Here is a 15788-nt window from a genome sequence, read left to right on the forward strand (position 1 = left end):
GGCGGCAGCGGAGGAGAGGGGGAGGGGAGGCGGAACGCCACGCGAGACGCGACAGGACAGGAGCGACCGCAACGGGCGGGGTCACGAACTCTGACCTCCAGAGCCGGAGCCGCCGCCGACCAATCCCCCCACCCCACTGCAGCCGCGCCTGTCAGGTAGGAGAGCCGGACGGAGACGGTGGGGGTGGAAGCGCTTCGCCCGGCTTCCTGTGAGGCCTTCCCGGGCCGCAGAAGCCTCGGCTGGCGGTGCTTCCCCATCCCGCCGCTCACGGGCCTCTTCCGTGTTGCGCGGTAGATGTCAGGCGCCCTCCGTTCCCCTTGTGGCGGCAGACGCAGCTCCTGATGCCGCCGCCGCCCCCCTGACCTTTCACCCACAGGAAAGGCTTGTCTCTCCCCTCCCCGGATCCTGGCCGCGCCCCGGGGCCCGCTTCTCTCGGCAGGCCTCGCCCTCGCTGCCGCCTGGCTGTGTGGGGGCGGTGGAGCGGGAGCCTCGAGGCCTCACCTGCGTCGTATGGCGGTGGGCGGGCGGGTGGTTTCCCAGCCTGGCTCCCGGCCGTCGCAGCAGCCATTTTGTGCGAGCGAATGACAGCGGCCTCCTGGGGCCTCGCTCGCTTCTCTGGTCTCTTCAGTAACGGCGCGGCCTGGCGCTTGCTTAGATGTAGCCGGCTTGCTCTCACTCTCAGCTGGCGGAGTAGTAAAGCTGGGCCTCGGGGGATTGCATATTCCTCTGCTGCACACGGTGGAAAACAGTTCTCCCCGCCCTCACGTGTAAGAGGGGGAAGACTGGCTTCCCTTCATGCCCCCTTTCTGATTGATTCCTGGCGGGGGAGCGTTCCATCATGCGAGTCTCCTGCTCCAAAATTGTATTTTGGTTTCTTGGGTATTTATGAAAACAGATCCCCCCCCCTGTTGTCTCCTGTCGTTGTTGGGGTAAATGCTCTCGTGCCATCCTTCCTGCCATAAGTTTATTTTTGTTTGGTATTGTCTGGAGTTTGAACTCAGTTTTTACTATTTGAATCTGCCGTCTGTGGTGTAAAAATGTGCTCTAGTATGTGCTCTTCCAGCTACTACATCTTTGACAGATTGGCAAAGGCACCTGGTTTTGTATGGACAGTGTATTGGACACCCCTGGGCTGCAAGAAAATGTAAAGCAAAAGGCTTAGTTATTATCTGCCTTGGAAAGAACATAACATTTAAAACTTGCCCTGTTTTTATTTCTACTTCCACTTTGGATTTTTCAGATTATGCCATTAATTGACTGACAAATTAAAAGTTGTCCACAACTTACTGTTGGGATTTGAGTCCAGTGGCACCCTAGACAAGACTTTGACTCTCAGAAGCTTTATACCTTGCAAATCTAGTTGGTTTCTAAGGTGCCACTGGACTCAAATCCTGCTGTTACACTGCAGACCAACACAGTTACGCACCTAAAATTTGCTATTAGATACAGGTCCTGGAATTGTCTCTTTTTTTCTCCCTGCTTATTTTAATGAAGCTGTTCTTTAAGTTTCCCTTTAAAAGAGGTTTTGCCTATTCTGCTTGTGAGTGTCTTGGAAATATTGTAGCTGGCTTTGTATATGTGTGTATATAAAATAGTATAGTCTTACTAGAACTGTAATACTTTGTAAAGGTAATGTTTTTTATTTAAATGAAAAGGTACAACGTAGATGCTCCCTGTTGCTTGTGAACACGCTGCTTTTCTTCTATGAGCTTTAGAAGTTTGATAGAACCTCTTTGTGTGCATTCATTTTACCTCAGCGTAGAGAGCATTTGTCCTCTGGTCCTGTCAATGGGGTTTACTCTTAGGAACCTGTTCTTAGGATTGCACTGTCAAGTTATCTTGCTCTTAAACGGCTGCTCTTGTAGATTAAAGCTAGAAACAAATGAAATTTAGGAACAAGGTTTTCCTCCACTTTTGTAAGTTTTCTAATATTGACATTATTCTACATCTGAGAGAAAAAATTTTGTAATAAATATATTGGTATGTGACAGTGAATTATTAGACCAATCACTCTTTTATACTGATGTTCTATATCCCAACTGAAATTGGCATTCAGGGATTTCAAGCAGAATTATTTCCCTTCTAGCTAGAGATTGTTTCACTGAGCTAGAGCCTTCACCCCAAAGAAGGGAACACATTTAACATACATGTTTCCCAGCTGTTGGTATCTTTGAGCGCTTGCTCTAATGTTTTAAACATTAATTTATGGTGAAGTTGCTTTATACCAAGTTTCATAAGATCTCCAGAATCATGTTCTCAGTTGCCCAGACAATAATCAACACAAACATTACTACATAGATATTTTTAGTGCAATATGTATTCTGCTGCATTGCAAAGAAAGCTGATGGGAGGGATTTTGCCCGTCTAGTTTCTACTGCAGACATTGTTTCTTAGTGGTCTGCAGTCCTGTCTTTGAATTTCTTCTATAAATATCAATTAAATATCAAGAAAGGATTCAGTTGTGATTGGGATAATATGTTCTCTGTTTCATTGTATTTTAATATGTATATAGATTTTTAATTGTAACATTGCTCTGAAGACATGTACAATCTAATCTCTGATTTACTCCAAGACTCATTGATATGTGTTGGAATTGAAATTTCATACTGCTTTATCAACACATGAATATTTCCTGTTTTTAGATATGTTTATGTTTTTCCGAATACCTTGCAAAAACTACATCCAATAAAGTAGCATGTGTAACTGTGAATTGTGGTATTTCTATTGGTTTGGGTTTTATTTAAAATGCCAGTGACATAATTAGTTGTAGATTAATCCTATGAAGCCACATTTCTTAAAGCATAGCCTAGTAATTATAGGTTTTAATGCTATTGAAGATATTGGAAATAGTCACCAGCTTCTTCCTAGTGTGCCTTGAAGGGCTGCAACCTGTTGCTCTTTATTGGAGTAAGTTGGGTGGTTGCCTTCCATTTCCACCAACAGGACAGCCCATCTCATTCCAATCAATCTATTCATTAGTACCATGTGGACCAGCTTACTTATGAATAATTCTATACTTGTGGGACTGAATTGCGAACCTCTAAGAGCAACAACTGCAGAACTTGCTGGAGAAAAAAATGATCACTTCTCTGCACCAAGGAGTAAATAATTAAGGTACTCTTCAGAGGCTTGCATAATGGTTTTATGGTTCCTTGGGACCATGATCCTTAGGGGAAGAAAGCGTACATTATTAAATATTCAGAGAAGGGAGTACTCCATTTATCTAACATACTACTTCAGCTATCTATATACCTTATTACTTCCAGGTCTTATACAAGCCCTAACCAAAGCTTATTATTCACATTCAACAAGCACGTTTTCTCTACTCGTGTTGCTAAAGTTAGAGGGGCTATATATGCATAGGTGAGTGTACAATCTATTGTTCTATGGCCTTGATTACCTCCAGATTGAATACCTGGAGAACCAATTTGCCAGTAAGGTTCTATACATACCTGCAAATGAAGTTAGGGTTGCCAACTGCCTGGAGAAAAACGGTTCTTTTACATAAGCTTAGTGAGATGCTATTTACCTCCATGCCATGAAAAGCTTCGCCTGCCTATTTCTAAACATTAAACCTCTAATAAAGGGACAAGGCATCTTTCTCCAAGTATGTTGGCAACCCTACATTGCTATACGTGTGAAAATACTGAGTTTTGAACCGTAAGTCACAAGTTTTATAACACAGATCATGCATAAATTGTTCTTCCAACTTCAAGTGCCCTTAACTACTAATGAGCTGCTGAAAGTCAACAAATAGGAATTTGAGGTCCAGATGATTTTTACATTGAGCTTTTCACATTAGTAGTAACAAGTAGTACAGACTTCTGCTTAATAATTGGAAGAGAAGAGGTTAAGAGAATGAGCAGCTACAGTGGGACAGGAGTTGTGTGGGTAAGGTGTCATCAAGTCACAGCTGACTTATGGTGATCCTGTAGGGTTTTCAGGGCAAGAGATGAACAGCAGAGGTTTGCTATTGTCTGCCTCTGCCTCAGGACCCTGGACTTCCTTAGTACTTCCATGCAAGTACTAACCAGGACTGATCCTGCTTAGCTTCTGAGATTTGATGATAGGCTAGACCAGGGCCATCTAGAACAGGAAATGCCAGCCCTGAAAATAAGTGGCTGGAAGTAATTGGAAGCTTAAGACAACAGGAACTATATGCAGGGAGGTAGCTGAATCTGCCCTTTCGCCATCTCCCTGCTTCTGCAATGACTTGCTGTACTGTGCATGTTACATAGGTGCAAAGTAATTTGAGAATTCCTGAAGCAAAGCAGGTCTACATTTGGTATAGGAGCCTGAATGAGAAACCAACTGCCAGTCATCTATCTTGCTTTGAAATCGCTTGATCAGGACAACCAATGGAGCATGGCTGTTCATTTAAAGGCCCCATGAAGTAACTCTGAAATCTAAACAGGTCCTTTTTTCCTAAAAGAGAGAACTCCAAAATAATAAAATGATAGTTTGAAACAACAAATTTTCCACAAAATTATTTAACAATTATTATACTGTTGAAGGCTTTCACGGCCGGAGAACTATGGTTGTTGTGGGTTTTCCGGGCTGTATGGCCGTGGTCTTGGCATTGTAGTTCCTGACGTTTCGCCAGCAGCTGTGGCTGCTGGCGAAACGTTAGGAACTACAATGCCAAGACCACGGCCATACAGCCCGGAAAACCCACAACAACCATAATTATTATACTGTTATGTATTTTGGCAAAAGGCATTCTGATGAAATACTAATAATAATAATAACATTCGATTTATATACCGCCCTTCAGGACAACTTAATGCCTACTCAGAGCAGTTTACAAAGTGTTATTATTACCCCACAATAATCACCCTGTGGGGTGGGTGGGGCTGAGAGAGCTCCAGAGAACTGTGACTGACCCAAGGTCACCCAGCTGGCTTCAAGCAGAGGAGTGGGGAATCAAACCCGGCTCTCCAGATTAGAGGCCCGTGCTCTTAACCACTACACCACACTGGCTCTCAAATAAAAAAACTATGTAAGAGGAAAGTCATGAAATATCACCAGTTTTTTAATGGGAAAGTTTTACATAGCTTCCTTGAACATGGAACACTCAGCCTTAAAAGCCTAAAGATATGGAACACCCACATAAAAAGCCCAAACTATGCTGGAGTGGAACTTTACAGTATTATCTTGTTTATTGGATAGGCTTATACTGAGAGAGATACAGAATTTTAGAGCAGAATAATATCAATGGGTAGAATGTCTACCTTTTCATCTTTAGAAAAAAGGATCTAGCAAAGCATTCTCAGTCCTAAGCTCAAAGCTAGAATGGCATAGGAGTTTTTTACGGCTGGAAAGCATAGAACATTGCATCTAGCAATGATCAGTTGAAATGTAACCACCTGCTTTCCAGGTGGTAGTATAATGACTGCCTCTTTCAGAAAAACTTAAGTCTGGCATGTTAGATACAAAGTATTAAGTGATGTTGGCCTGTGATTTGCAATACAGTTTGAGATGGAGTGTATTTCCTTTGTGGCTGCCACAACTCTTTGGGAGGAGCAATGCTGGAATGCTTGAAAAGTAATCACAATGGCATCAGTTGGAAGGAGGCCTGGTAACATTGCCACCTCATGCCCCTCATTTGTCACTGCTGAGAATAGTTGAAATTCATTTTTCTCTCTGCCTCAATGAGGGAAGTCAGCCTCTTCGGCTGCAAACATCCAGTGCTGCTTGACAGTATGTTTCTTGGGTAATTATTTCTCTATAGCCATTGTGGGCAGTGGGTCTTGGCTGGTGTCACTGCCAAAGGTGCCATCCCAAAAGGAACTGTTGCTTCTTTGGTGGTGAGAGAAGAGTGCTCTGCCCTAATGCTTCTTTGTGGTTGATAAGTCTTGTAGGCCAGAGAGCTGAGAACTTGATGTCAAGGTACAGATTTTTAGGGGGGGGGGAGTTGATTCCCTCTATTTTTGTTCCTTTGGAAAATGTTTTGCTTAGTTATTTTGTACATTCTGCATTCTTAAATGATGCATTGGATTATTGACCAATTAAGTAGTACTGCTGTAGTGTTAAGTTCAGTTTCTGCAAACATTTTGAGTTTTATCTATCTTAGGAGCCTGAAAAGTAAGGTTCTAAAGTAATTACATTGCTTAAAATATTGAGCCATTAAAGTGTGAATTATTATTTTATGGGCTTACCATTTAACAGTAATTTGAGGATGACAACTATTTAAGGGTGAAGGGATTTCCCTCACCTTCTTTACTAAGGAGATCACACAACAGGCATACTGTATCTTTACTCCCATATGTGGCTGCACAGCAACTTGTTTTATCTACCACAGCATGCTGCAACATGCTACAGCCTTCTAACAACATCTTTTCCACGATAGTCTCCTTTTTTCCACTATCTGGTGCCTAATCTTCATAGTTTCAGGTGCCAGGTTAAATTGGTCTTTGCATCCCCACCCCCCACCCTTCACTTCATGGGTACTAGCTGATTTTATAAAACCTTTACTTTTTTCAGGTTGTTTTTAAATGCATTTTATGTAGATTTTATAAGTGCTGTTTGCTGCCCAAGGAAGAAGCTGGTTGAGGGGCAGTATCTAAATCTTTAACCACTAATAATTCGTTGGAATAAAATCCTGCATATAAAGAGTCATCCATCCCAGTTGATCCTGCACAGTAAATAAAATAACAGGGAACATATTTACTTATACAGTGCACTTTCATTCTCCAGTTTCTTTTTGGCAGGTGGAAATTGACCATCTGATGTACTTGGATTATCTGGATAATGTACATGTGAGGGAATGAGCATTTTGACTAACAGAAACCGCCAGCCACACATAGTTGGTTAAAACATTGCAGACTTAGTGAAAATATGGCACTGCAGTAGGAAGTATTGCATATAGAATCATAGTGTTTGAAATGAAGATCTGCTTCATGTGTCAGATATTTTTATCTTTAGATATACATAATCCTTAAACACTTTCTTTTCTCCCCTGCACACAGCAGAATCCTTTGCAAGGTTGTGTGCACCAAGCAGCCGTCTCCTCCCATGAGCCTCAGATTGCTGGATTGGTATAACATTATTATATCAGAGCTAGTGTTGTATAGTGGTTACTGTGGAAGCTGCTTTGAATCCCCATTGGAGAGAAAGGCAGCATATAAATTAAGTAAATAAAAATGATATGGTTGGTCTATGGAACCCTTTGTTAATGGATACAGTGAATGCCAAAGGTTCAATATTTTAAGAAGAGATTTGATTAGATCATGAAACATATGGTCTTCCATTAGGATACAACTTCTCACCATTGGATTTCTCATAGCAGGATATTGCTACTGAAGTATCCAGGCAGTAGCTGATAGTGACTGGATGGAAGGATTTTTTGCACACCACGATTACCTCTGACTTTCCATGATGTTGTCCCACAACATTTCAAATGGACGGGGCTGTAATCGTTCTGCACGTCCACTTTTTTTCCTAGATGCTGCTTCAGGTTATTCTTTCTGCACCTCCTCAGATATCCAGGCTTTGGGAGGGGGGCAGCAGCACTGCTGTCACTGATGGCATCATCAGTGGAATTGTGATGCCGCTCCCACTAATTTTGTGTGTGCATGTACTGCATTGAGGTTTTCATTATTAAAGTGTAAACATATCAAGCAACTACTTTTTACTTTCAACCCATGTAAACGTTTTTCGGAGAATACGGCTTCTCCCCCACTTTGCTGTTGTACACTCTAAAACATATTGTTCTGTTTTCATCCCAGGTGAGCAACAGGAATCAGGTTCTCGGGCAGGTTTATTTTTTCCTCAAGGGAAAGGCTGGGTGATCTTGATGCATGGCCAATCGCCATGGTTGGTAAACCTCTCCATGTCCACAGCCAGCTTTACCTGTGCAGAATAATATACCTGTGGACAAAGGAGGTGGGGGAATGATATTCTAACCTCCCTCGGGGCACAGCTGTCTAATCTCCCCCACCCACTGGTTCCTCCCAAGCATGCAATTCTTTAGCTGTATTATATATAAATCTAAGGAATAGCTTTGACAAATAGATACATCGCTGCATCAATATCCAGCTTCTTAAAAATAAAAAACCAAGCACATGCCACAGGCAGAAATACCCCACCCCAGAAACTGTTTTAGGTTTTAAAAAGCAGGGGCAATCCTCTAAGAAATTATATCTTCAAGAAAAAGTCTGGGTGATCATGGTCCACAGCCAGTCCATGGGTCAGTACCCCCCCCACACGCCCACAGCCACTTTTACCTGTGGATTAGTACACTTGACAACAAGGGAGATGAGGGACAATATTCCAACCTCCCTTGGGGCACAGCTAACAAATCTCTTCCACCTGTCATCCTCCCAGAGCATGTGATTCTTAGTTGTTCAAGTGATGCATTGCTGCATCAATGTCCTATATAAACAATAGAATGTACGTGTTCACAATAGAATGTACGTGTGCCAGGATAATTGTCTGTGTGGTCGTTGTGCACAGCTACACACTTGTACTCCCGCCACATGGCTTTGGTCTGTATTCAAACATTGACTGTTCATACCCTCGCAAAACCATCAGCTCAGTTATCCTCTCAAAGATGTTGACGTTGTGGTGAAAGGCACTCATCAGTGCTTCCTATATCTTCTCCTCATCCCAGTTAGAGAGGGGATCCAGGATTTTCCTCTCCCACCAAGACATCCCATGGCTGCTGGTCAGCTTGCTTTTTGTGGACATTTTCCAGCCCAAGCAAATAAGTCTGTAGGAAAAATGATCAAGCAGTATCCTCTGTGCATGTTCTGCTTCCCCTCAGTTCAAAGTTCCTGGCCCCTGCATACATAGTCTCATTGGCTTAGCCAGTCAATGCTGAAAAGCAATGGGTTGTTGGCTAGTGATGAGCTGATTCTTGGATGTTAACGTGGCAAAGCACATGTTACTCAGTCACCCAATGGGCAACTCCAAAATGAAAGGGATAGAAAGTAATGGAGAATGTAGGCATGACACAAACCATGTTATGAAACTAAAATGGACAGGTAGCCATTTTTTTAAAAAAAAGGCTACATTGTACAATGTAGCCTTCACATTGTACGAACAGTACAATGTGAAGTGGGAACATGGCAATGTTGCCACAATGCAGTGCTTTCAAAAGTGTTCCAAAATCTGTGTTTCAAAACAGACAAAGGGGGAGGGTGCAGTGGTGCACTGGTATTTCCTTTGAGATTGTCTTGTCACCAGAAAATTAGATGGTGAAAACATGGCAGAAACATAGAAAAGTAGGTGATAATTCATCTCTCTGGGGCTGCCACTCCATACCCGGGTCAGTAGTGGAAAGGGAGCCCTAAATCAGTAAAAGAGAAGTCTGAAAGATCTTTCCATTTGAGCGCCCTCTCTGTCTTTAACTTTCCAGTTAACAACAGCAGCATCTACTGCAAGGGAAGGTTCAGTTCTCTGCAGCAATACAATGATGTTACGTTTTAAAAAAGAGAACAAGGAGGGGTGAAGGAGACTGGATGATGTGACTGGGAAATCAGACGTGGCCAATCATGGAGAACTGGGATGGCAAGTGCGGGGCAGGAGCAGGTGGGACAGAAAAACCAAAACTAAATCATTCCCATGGAAAAATATTGACCGGACAGTGGGTTAAAAAAAACTGCACTCCCAAAAAAACCCTGGGGGAAATTCAAAGAAATGCCAAAGTCACTGCTAATAATTAAAAAACACATATCGAAGAATGTGGATAAATTGATGCACTATCGGCTACAGTCCATGGAAAGTAGCCCGTGCGGGAAATCCCAGTGTCTACCCTCAACCAGTACAAAATCTCATGAAAGTATGTATTTAAAAATGTGTTAAATCTACTTGTGGTTTGTAGGGATGTGTTATTCATAAAATGCATCATATTTAAAATAACAGTATAAATATTTATGAATTAATATTAGTTTGTTTTTAAAGGCAAACACTATATATCAAATAGTTAAATATTGTTCTGCTATAAATCTTCATAATTGTTGTTCTGTTTGTTTGGAGATCGAAAATTGGAAATCTATAGTCATTCTGTAAACTTATAATAAAATCTTTGATATTAAAATTATCTACCTTGCTATTTTAACAGAGGGTGTCCAGAAAATAATTATGCATTCAAGGAACAGAATGTAACACCAGTAACTTGAGTAAGTACGTTAACATACATATAATCTTAACTGGGTTGAGAGTCAACTTTTTAAAAATGCAAAATTGCTTCCTTAATTTACCCCATATTGGCTACTTTTTTGCCATACAGTAGCTAGTGGTTCCAGTTAGTACATATCATGTACCTGTCTGGTGGGGAATAGGGGTGTGTAGGGCCAGCCTGATTCATGTTTCCCGATTTGGGTTTACCCGAATCAGGAAACCAATTTGGAATAAAGAGAATTCTGAAGTGGCAAGCCGCTTTGGAATACCCGATTTGGAAATATTCTGATTTGCTTCGGAAAGATTCGGCTGTTATTCTCTGTGGGGAAAATGCTCCCGCTTTCCAGGAGCAGGGTGCGGGGGGGCATTTTCTTTAGGAGGCAAACCAAACTTGGTGGGTACCTTCTCCTAATGCTCCTTTAATGAACCCCCAAGTTTCAGAATGATTGGACTTTGGGGAGGCCATGTTATGCCCCCACAAAAAAGGTACTCCCACCCTCCTACACTCTCCATTATTCTCTATGGGGAAAAACAAGTCATCTTTCTAGGTGGCTTGGGGTGGCATTTTGCAAGCAAAATGCACCCAACCTTCAGGGGACCTGCTGTTGGCTGTCCTCCAACCCTCCCCCAAATTTCAGGGAGATAGCAATTTGGGGGACCATTTTATGGACCCCCGAAGGAGGTGCCCCTAGCCTCCTCCACTCTCCTTTATTCTCTATGGTGGGAAAAGCGGAGGGTTTCTTTCTTGGGGTGGCATTTTGCAAGCAAAATGCACCCAACTTTCAGGGGACCTGCTCCCACTGTCCTCCCACCTGTCCTCCCAGGCAGGCCAAGAGGGTGTCCCCTCTTGGCCTGCCTGCACCTCACCCACACACCAAGGGCATCTCTGGCTTGGGTGAGGTTCCCATCCCGCTTGGCAAAAGTGCCCTTAATGCGCGGGTCACACATGGTCGCCAACATGTACGACTCCTTCTGCGTGAGAGGCATTAGCCTGGCAGCTATGCCCCGCTGCAGCCTTCTCACCAGCGCGCACACCGCTGGAACAGCATGAGGTGCGTCTGGATCCACAAAGGGGGCCAGAGACCTCTGGAGTGTGTGCACCAGAGGAATGACCAGATCTAGGGTTGCCGTGTCTGACAAGACCGCCACAGTGAAGTCCTTGAAGGGTTTCAGGACCTCCACTGTCTGGGTGATGGTGAGCCAATCCTCCCGGCTGAACTCACCCACCTGACTCGCACTGCCACTCTTGGAGAGCCACGCGTGGAGTGCGGCCTGCTGCTCCACCAAGCACTCAAGCATGACACAGGTGGAGTTCCAGCAAGTGGTAATGTCCAAGAACAGTACGTGCTCCGGCACGCCTGTCCTGGCCTGCTTCTGGTGCAGTTCCGCCACAGTGAAGTCCTTGAAGGGTTTCAGGACCTCCACTGTCTGGGTGATGGTGAGCCAATCCTCCCGGCTGAACTCACCCACCTGACTCGCACTGCCACTCTTGGAGAGCCACGCGTGGAGTGCGGCCTGCTGCTCCACCAAGCACTCAAGCATGACACAGGTGGAGTTCCAGCAAGTGGTAATGTCCAAGAACAGTACGTGCTCCGGCACGCCTGTCCTGGCCTGCTTCTGGTGCAGTTCGTGAGTAGCTGTCACGCTGCGCGAGAAGTGACTCATGAGCCTCTGACATTTCTGGAGGAGGTACTGGAAGTCACAAGCCATGGGATCACGGGGTTCCTCTGTGGAGCCCGCACCAAGCGCATCTCTCACCACTAGGTGAAGCTTGTGGGCCACACAGTAAATGCGCTCTTGGCTCACTTGATGTGCCGCTGCCCTCATGTTGCTGCCACCATCCGTCACCATGCATCCCACGGTGGCGGGACCCTGACCTACTTACTCGTCCACATAAGAACATAAGAACATAAGCAAAGCCATGTTGGATCAGGCCAGTGGCCCATCCAGTCCAACATTCTGTCACACACAGTGGCTAGAAATCCAGTGCCATCTAAAGGACTGTCAGTGAGGCCAGGACACCAGAAGCCCTCCCACTGCCTTCCTTCCAGCACCAAGACAACAGAGCACCACCTCCCCACAAAGAGAATACCATCTATCTCCTGTGGCTAATAGCCACTGATGGACCTCTGCTCCATATATTTGTCCAGTCCCCTCTTGAAGCTGGCAATGCTTGTAGCTGCCACCACCTCCTGTGGCAACGAATTCCATGTGTTTATCACCCTTTGTGTAAAGTAGTATTTTCTTCTATCTGTTCTAACCCGACTGCTCAATAATTTCATAGAGTGCCCACGAGTTCTTGTATTGTGAGAAAGGGAGAAAAACACATCTTTCTCTACCTTCTCTAACCCGTGCATTATCTTGTAAACCTCTATCATGTCTCCCCTCAGTCGTCTTTTCTCCAGGCTAAAGAGCCCCAAGCGCCTCAATCTTTCCTCATAGGGAAAGTGTTCCAACCCTTTAATCATTTTAGTTGCCCTTCTCTGTACTTTTTCCAGTGCTATGATATCTTTTTTAAGGTGTGGCGACCAGAACTGTACACAGTACTCCAAATGAGGCCTCACCATCGATTTATACAGAGGCATTATGATACCGGCTGATTTGTTTTCAATCCCTTTCCTAATAACCCCTAGCATAGCATTAGCTTTTTTAATGGCAGTCGCACACTGTGCTGACGTTTTTAGTGAGTTATCTATCATGACTCCAAGATCTCTCTCTTGGTCAGTCTCCGCCAGTTCAGACCCCATCAACTTGTATTTATATTTTGGATTTTTGGTTCCAATGTGCATTACTTTGCACTTGGCTACATTGAACCTCATTTGCCACATGGATGCCCACTCTTCTAGCCTCGACAGATCCCTTTGGAGTGCCTCACAATCCTCTCTGGCTTTCACCACCCTGAACAATTTCGTGTCATCTGCAAATTTAGCCACTTCACTGCTTAATCCCCATTCCAAATCATTAATAAACAAGTTAAAAAGCATTGGACCCAATACCGACCCCTGTGGCACCCCACTGCTCACCACCCTCCACTGTGAGAAGTGCCCGTTTATACTCACTCTCTGTTTCCTATTAATTAGCCAGTTTTCGATCCACAAGAGGACTTGGCCCTTTATCCCATAGCTACTGAGCTTACTTAGGAGCCTTTGATGAGGAACTTTGTCAAAAGCTTTCTGGAGGTCAAGATAAACAATATCTATCGGGTCTCCCTTGTCCACTTGTTTGTTCACTCCCTCAAAGAACTCTAACAGATTGGTGAGGCAAGATCTTCCCTTACAGAACCCATGCTGAGTTTTCCTCATCAGCTTTTGGTCATCAATGTGCCCACTAATTTTATTTTTGATAATAGTTTCCACCAACTTACCCGGTATTGACGTCAGGCTGACTGGCCTGTAATTTCCCAGATCTCCCCTGGAACCTTTTTTAAAGATGGGGACAACATTAGCTACCTTCCAGTCCTCAGGAACAGATGCAGAGTTTAATGACAGATTACATATTTTTGTGAGGAGATCTACAAGTTCACACTTGAGTTCTTTCAGAACTCTTGGATGTATGCCATCTGGGCCCGGTGATTTATCAGTTTTTAAATTATCTAGCAGTTGCATAACCTCCTCTCTCGTCACCTCAATGTGACTCAGGTCTTTCAAAACCCCTCCCAAAGTCAGTGCTTCCGGAGTGGGCATGCACTTCTTATCTTCCACAGTGAAGACAGAAGCAAAGAACGCATTCAGCTTCTCGGCCATTTCCCTATCACCCTTTAGTAATCCTTTTACGCCTTGGTCATCCAAGGGCCCCACTGCCTCCCTAGCTGGTTTCCTACTTCTAATATATTTAAAGAATTGTTTATTGTTTTTCTTTATGTTCTTTGCAATATGCTCCTCATATTCCCTTTTTGCCTGTCTGATCACAGACTTGCACTTTTTTTGCCACAGCTTATGCTCCTTTTTATCAACCTCACTCCGACTAGTTTTCCACTGCCTAAAAGAATCCTTTTTACCTTTTACAGCTTCTATTACATTGCTTGTTAACCATGCTGGCCTTTTCCTAAACCTATTTGTGCCTTTCCTAACCAGCGGTATATATTTAATTTGAGCTTCCAGGATTGTAGTTTTAAATAGTCTCCAAGATTCCCCAAGTGTTTTGACCTTTTTTACTTTCCCTTTCAGTTTCTTCTTCACGTACCCCCTCATCTCAGAAAAGTTACCCCTTTTGAAGTTAAACATGGCTGTGTTGGTCTTATTTGGCAATTTCCTGTCCACCTGTCTCCTCAGGGTGGCAGCGATGTTTTCCGCCATGTGCGACACGTCAAGAACCTTGGCGTGGAGCAAGGCCTTGCGGTAGCCAGCCCAGCAGTCTCTCATCCTAGCCTGCCTAACTGCAGACACCTCCCCCCCACCCAGAAGGTCCTCAGGTTCCCACCAGTGGGCAGTAAGCGAGAGGCACGCTTGCTGCACACTTGGGCAGGTCCAGATGTCGGACGTGAAGTGCACAGTTCTCCTGGCAACTCGGGACAACTTTGCCTTCACGTGTTACCTGGCAGCCCTGTAAAACGAGGGCACTACCGATCTGCTCAACGTCATGCGAGCAGGGACAGTGTACCAAGGAAAGAAATCTTGGAGCAGCCCTGAGAAGCCGAAGTCGTCCACTATGGAGAACTGTCTACAGCAACCATATTGACGAAGTGGCGCATGAGGCGCTGGCTCGCCTTCTGGATCCCCTCTCTGGGCACACTAGGGCCATGCTTACCAAGCATCTCCGTCAGAGAGGCTTGGTGTCCCTGCCCTACAGGAAACCGTGGGGAGAGAGCACCAGAGGAGCTTGCCTCCTTCTGGCTAGCTGGCAGCCGTGTGGTGCCACTCGAACTCTCCCCCCAAAGAAGCACCGCCTGGTGGTGCCACCTCTTCAGGTGGTTCCTCATACCAGACGTGGAGAGATGGTTCACATCTCTGCCACGGCTGATGCGCTGCCCACAATGCCGGCACTCGGCAAATCAGGGGTCCTCCGTTCTCTGGAAGTGATTCCAGATTTCGGAAGTGATGGGGGCCCCGCACTTCGCAGGGGAAGTGCTCACAGGCCCACCATGAGACACCTCCTGTGAGGTTCTCTGGCTAGACACACCGTGTCCCACTCTTGGCCGGGCAGTTGGTGATGGATGAGGCTGAAGGGGCAGAGATGTGGGCTCTTCCACCACAGTCTCTTCCTCTTCCTCCAGCACCCTCTCTCCCTGCACAGCCGTGAGAGGCCTGCTGCTGGCCTCAGAGGAAACAGGTGTGAACTGCCCAGCAGGGGGGCCCTCCGGCAGTTCCTCCAACATCCTACAGGTTCCTGGGGTGAGCAGGAGCACAGGGAAAGTCAGGTGCCCCACGCCCATCCCATCCCAGGAAACACCACATGCTGCCCCTCCTCCAGCAGCCTGGTCTCAACCACTGGAGGAGGAGGAGCCTCAGCAGCAGGCCTGTGCCCAGTGCCAGCCCCTGCCTCAGACACCTGGGTTGGGGGTGGCCCTCCAGCAGCTGCCTCAGGAAAGAGGGCCTTGCGAGCCCTCTTCCTGTCACCGGAAGCCAGGCCAGTGAATGGCAGCAGCGCAGGAGAGGGCCTCCTCTGCTCAGATGGGGAGGCCGCCGCAGCAGTCCTCCTCCCTCTCCCCTCCACCCCTCTAGATTTAC

At 45.4% G+C, this 15788-nt stretch overlaps 1 protein-coding gene across 4 annotated transcripts in view; it reads left to right on the plus strand.

The window, feature by feature from the left end:
- The window catches only part of NR2C1 (nuclear receptor subfamily 2 group C member 1), a 55939-nt gene continuing 40151 nt past the window's right edge, over window positions 1-15788 (plus strand). For 3 of the 4 annotated variants that reach the window (XM_054987870.1, XM_054987872.1, XM_054987873.1), the window contains exons 1-2: window positions 1-155; window positions 10064-10121. The gene's annotated coding sequence lies outside the window, so the exon portion shown is untranslated. The remainder of the gene's footprint in view (window positions 156-10063; window positions 10122-15788) is intronic. The other variant, XM_054987871.1, reaches the window with a different exon arrangement.

This window comes from Eublepharis macularius, chromosome 9 (assembly GCF_028583425.1).
Source record: "Eublepharis macularius isolate TG4126 chromosome 9, MPM_Emac_v1.0, whole genome shotgun sequence".
Lineage (NCBI taxonomy): Eukaryota > Metazoa > Chordata > Lepidosauria > Squamata > Eublepharidae > Eublepharis > Eublepharis macularius.